General features: G+C 44.4%; 1 long non-coding RNA gene across 1 annotated transcript; it reads right to left on the reverse strand.

The window, feature by feature from the left end:
• Positions 1 to 478: 478 nt before the first annotated feature.
• LOC309802735 lies at positions 479 to 5302 on the reverse strand. Its single transcript, XR_014293863.1, has 3 exons — positions 5228 to 5302; positions 2021 to 2112; positions 479 to 699 (listed from the first exon to the last, which is right to left on the reverse strand). It is a non-coding gene; the product is annotated as an uncharacterized lncRNA (long non-coding RNA).
• Between the last annotated feature and the right edge of the window lie 348 nt (positions 5303 to 5650).

Consider the following 5650-nt stretch of genomic DNA (forward strand, 5'->3'; position numbering starts at 1 on the left):
ACAAGCTTTGATGAATGGAAAGCCCCTAAAAAGATATCAACAAAACGAAGTTAGATCTTCATGTAAATACATCACCAGTTAAACCCAGTTAATACAACTATTTAGTATTATGTACAGTATCCATACAGAATTGTGTATAAAAATAAATAAGCTCAAAAGAAGGACCTGGAAGGCTCTGCTATGGAGAAAACTGAACAGCATTAAGCCGACTGGCTTGGTAATAACTCTCTGAACGGCTGAGAGCCCCCTTCAGTTCCTATGTTCAGGATGGTTGAGATTTCAGTCTCACTTCTTTAAATGGTGATATTAGTTGTTCTCTAATTTACTACTCTGTGTAACGAGGATGGACCTGAGATCAAGTGTCTCAGGAAGAAGACAGGAAACCACAGAGTTGTTAAACTCAAGTGCAAACATTGGGGATTCAACACTATAGTTTAGGCAACAGCAATTCACATCACTGTTTGGTCATATTCTTTCTACAAAACAAAAGCTGCACTCACATGTATGAAAAGACAAAAATTAACTGCCATCTGTATCAATATGTTAATGTGCTTCAATCACATATGTTTTCATGAAAGTTTAAACATCAAATCACCTTTAAGATCTTGACCATGTGATCTGTTCCCTGCCATGTCAGATTATACCCTGTGAAGTTTACTGTCTTAACAGTGATAGAGTTCTTTATACCTTGACAAGTAACTAAAAGGAAAACACACACACACACACACACACACACAATAAGATGAAGAGCCTATACATTTGTCAATCTTGACTTATTTGCTTTTCTTGAGTCAACTGGAGGTTTATAGCCACATTCTTAAAATCATTAACTACAATCTTCCCAAACAGGTAATTGATGAACTGATGCATCCTAAAACTCGTCAGTAACAAAGTGTTATTCCAGTTTACAGCAACAGTTTAATTCTATTTAGGTACTAAAACTGAATACACTGAATACTGCAAACTTTATTCCCAACCACTCAGTAAAGTACTACATACTTTTGAGACAAAGGGAAAAAAAAGAAAAACCTAAAAAGCATAAGACTCCTCCGATTTTCATTTCCAATGATACATGCCAATCTTGATGATCAATCAGCGATTTAAATGTCAACTATAAACCCAGTATTTTATTAGCTGCTATGCAGTATACTATACTAGAGCAATAGAAGAGAGAGGACCTCAAACTCTCTGTTCCCTCAGATTGAAAGGCAGGCTTCCTGACCCCTCCAGACCACTACTGGACACCGGGAAGGCACACTAATCTTTCAGGACCCTAATCAAGAGTCACCTGCTTTGTGATTACTTCCATGACACACCCTCACCAACACCACTGAGTTTGCTGCTCCTACGGGACGTTACATATATTTCTTATTTTAACACATACCACAGTGCATCATAATTATGATTGCACATAGATGTTCTAACAATTGAAAGAGAATGATGACTTTTTTGCTCTTCATCTTGCTATTTCCCTTCCCATAATATTTCTTGAAGAGAAACCATAAAAATATAAACAAACAGAGAAAACAGAAAATATACAAAACAGGTAGTTTGTGGCTTAACACAAACTTAAGTAAGATTAATTCTGACAGTATCCAGCATGACAAACTTCCATGGTACAAATGAGAATGGACCAAGGTTTGAGCAGGTACAGGAGACAATCCAGGCCTGAACACTACCAACAAAAGGTAGACAGGAAAAGGTAGACAGACATGGTGTGTAGGAAATCATGAGACCAGTCTGATGGGAAGAGACTTAAACAAGACTGAAACCCACTTTCTAAACCTTCATCCCCAACTGGACAATTCACAAGACACAGGTGCACCAAAGAAGCCAATTATTCAATCCCTTTAATGGGGAGGAACAGTTTAAACTTTTACTGGTTTAGTTAGCCCCAAAGGCAACTATCAAATGTTGGCAGGACACAATGAAGGCTCACGTTTGTTAACATAGTTAAGTCTCTCTCTCACACAACTAGCCCACTTAGCTCCATGTTCCTTAGCGCACCCGACGCACTTACACAGCATTTATGAGCTTTACACAACTGAAAGGTCACATCTTTATTTCTTATCGCAGGAACACGACTTCTGTAAACTCTTTTTCTGTCACAACCTAAAGCAAAATTATTGTAAAATGAGTGATTAAAACCAAACATTTTATCATCATTAAAAAGTATCTAAATAAAAACAAAAGCATCTGCTCTGGGCTAAGGATTAGAAACGACTCCTGCCCTTAAAGCCTTCATTAAGGAGGAAGATGTATAAACTCAAAATTTCAATCACATGAGATAAATAAACGTAACCTTTATGCACAGAGGTTCCTATGGAGGCAAAAAGTTATATCTAAGTGACAGCTTCATGATAACCCTGAAGTACAGTCTGGAAAGATGAGGCTATGCAGAGTTGGAGTAGGAGGTGCATTAGCTGCAGAGGGAACATGTGTGAAAAGACACTCAAGCCTGACTCCTGCTGGGCACTGTAAATGCTGCAGGTGGGGATGACTAAAGGCCAGGGGTCCAAGTGTGAGAAGAGACAGAAATGAAAATAGAGACGTTGGTCCAAGCAAGCCTGGGAGAGAGCATGGCTTGTATCCCACAGGTGGTGAGACCTGGGGCTACCACTAGCTGAGTAAGGATGCCTCTGCTGATTAGAAAAAGGCGCCCCACTGCTGAAGGACCGACTAGATAAAGGGAGTGATCACAAAAAGCTCCCCTTCCTCAGGGCAAAGAGCCCTATAAGGCTTGTCCGAGCACAGTTCATACGACACGCCTCCGTGCAGAGCACACGCTGGGCGGCTACTATGCACTAACTCTGTGTGGGCAAGCCATTAGCAGCATTATTTTAAGCACATCTTTTTCTGTTAGAAGATCACTTACCCCGAGTAGGCAGATGAACTTAGAGGAACTGAACCCAGGGGCCGTGAAACCACCCAGGAGTTTCTGCCATAGTCTGGGCAAAATGTAATATGGATGAAGAAGCAAATTTAGGAGGAGGCCAAAATTTACAAGATAGACCCACTGGATGCAAGACATAAAGAAAGTTCAGTGAAGGAACTCTGAAGAGAATGGGCTCTACAATAAATTTTTCTTACATTCAATGTCAAATATCAGGCAAAATTAAGTACAGTGGCCTTTAAGGTCCCTTCCAGCTCTAATTTCTTTTGATTTCTAACTTATCACTCTGGTTAAGTAAAGTCCCTTCAGAGGTACAGAACAGTTCTTATACCTGAATGGGATGCAAAGAATAATCTGACTTCTCTTCACCAGGGGATGAGTTGAACTATCCTTGCAGAAGAGATAACAGATGGTGTGAACCCCAGATCCTAGAAAAGGGCCAGGCACACGATAAGCATTCAGCTTTTCAAAATCAAATGAACAATCATTTCCTGTCCTAGATCTTTACACCCTTCCTCTGCTGGCTACTTTCTCACAGCTTATAAACATCCTCAAATATACCCACTTAAAAATCTCTCAGACCTATGATTCTTTGGATCTTCTTGTGGATAACCTAAGTCTCTCCCATGCCTTCAAACACCTGTCCTCCCAAAAAGCCCAGATCTGTACCTTGGGTCCAGACCCGTCTACCAGGGCCCTCTAAAGCACTGAAGATGAAGTAAGATCCTCTCCCCACCCCCAATCCCTTCCTACTGTGCTCTGTATCTCTCAAAAAGATGCAGCTGTAAACTGTCACCCACGCTTGCTGCCCTCCCTTTTCTAACTGGTCACCAGGCCCTACCCATTCTCTCTCAGATCTGCAAAACCCAGTCCCACCTTTCATAACTTCAGTGGGACCCTCAGATTACAATTCACCCTGCACCCAATCAACTGCCTCCCACATGGAGGTCCGAGTGAGCCTCTAAACCACAAGTTCATCTCACTGTTCTTTGGTGTTTCCCACAGCCTTCAGGATAAACATGCAAACTTCTGACAGGACAAACAAGGCCCCCTTCTCTTGGGCCCCACTAAGTTTCCAGTATCAACTCTCATTTCTTTCCCAAACCCTGAGTTCCACTCCTGTACATTAGTTTTGCCATATTTTCTTATATTTCTCAAACTTCAACACACACTGCTCTCTCCTGCCACCCCAGGAGCTTCTACATATCCTTAGAAAGGATGGCACCTCCTCCAAAAATCCTACCCTGAACTTTCCCTTCCAAGATTCTGTGCTCTGCAAAGGGGAAAGATCGGGGGAAGGGATACATTAGGAGTTTGGGATTAACATAGACACACGACTCTGTATAAAACAGATAATCCACAAGGACCTACTGCACAGCACAGGGAACTCTACTCCATAGCCTGGAACAAACTGTACGGGAAAAGAATCTGAAAAGGAATGGATATATGAACAACTAAACCACTTTGCTGTACACCTGAAACTAACACATTGTACATCAACTAACCTCCAATATAAAATAATAATTAAATTTAAAAAAAGATTCTGTGCTCTGTAGCACCAGAACTCACTTCTTCCAGAGCACTGATTACTGTGCTTGTGTCTACCTGCCGCCCAGTAGAAGGGGAGATTACCTAGGGCGGAAGCATCGTCTCCAGCAGCCCTTGGTTCTGACAACTCATTCAAGTGCCAGGCTACTTTACACACATAACCTGCTTAATTAATTCTAAGAACCCACAGAAAGAGTGGTTATTAATGTCATTTTACAAGTGTGGGGATTGTAGTGCAAAAGAAACCTGCCCAGGCCACAGAGAGCATAAGCCCTGGAATTCAAACCCTAGGCTGCCTTCACACCAGTGCTCTTTCCACTATATGATACGACTACTGAAAAACAGATTTTTTTTTTCCCGAGCCCTGTTTTAATGGAAAGGAAATCAAGCTGGGATATATCCATTTCCTAATCGCTTTGGTGTGTACCAGGCAAAGTCATTCAACAGACCAGGTAACATCTGTGCAACAATTAACGATGCTCCAAACTGTGCTAAGTGTTCTACTTTGTAGAGTCTAGAAGCATTAACACAGTGCATCCTTGTAACCGCCACAGAGACTGGGTCCTGTTAAGCCCACACTACAGATGAGAACACTGAGACCCTGAAGCCTTAAGGCACTCGGCTGGGGTCACCGAGCTGGCAGGAGTCCTAGGCCGCACACCCCGTCTAGTGCACGCACACCCGGTCACTGGGCACTGGTTCTAGTGCCCACCCTCCACCTTGCACCATTTAAAACCCCGCTTCTCAGCGCCCACACGAGGGGTCCTGGAAGCGGGAAGTACAAACCTGTCTCGACAAGCCGTGGCTGGAAGAAGCTCTGGATACAGATCAGGGGCAGCGGGTGCTCAGGAGCGGCGCCCAGTGCACCCTGCGGAGGCGGTCGGCCTTAAGTCCAGCAGGCCCTCCTGTAGGGAAGCGTGCACGGAGGGCAGAGGCACCGAGTCCTGCAGCGCGCACAGGTCCTCAGAGCGCGGAAAGATATCGGCCACGCTGTCCCGGCGCAGCTTCACCAAGTGATCATGGCCCGAGCGCGGCCTCGGGGACGCTGGCTGCGGACACGATGCCCACACCCGCCTGGCGGCCCCGGCTCGCCTCCCGGCCCCTCGGGCGCCCACTGCCCGGCGGTTGCGGCCCCACAGCATGCGCAGGACCGGCGTCGCAGCCAGAAGACATAGGGCCACGGGCCCCAGCTATGCCAACCCCCCCCCC

The sequence above is a fragment of the Mesoplodon mirus genome (genome assembly GCF_964341445.2).
Source record: "Mesoplodon mirus genome assembly, chromosome: 1".
NCBI classification, from domain to species: domain Eukaryota; kingdom Metazoa; phylum Chordata; class Mammalia; order Artiodactyla; family Ziphiidae; genus Mesoplodon; species Mesoplodon mirus.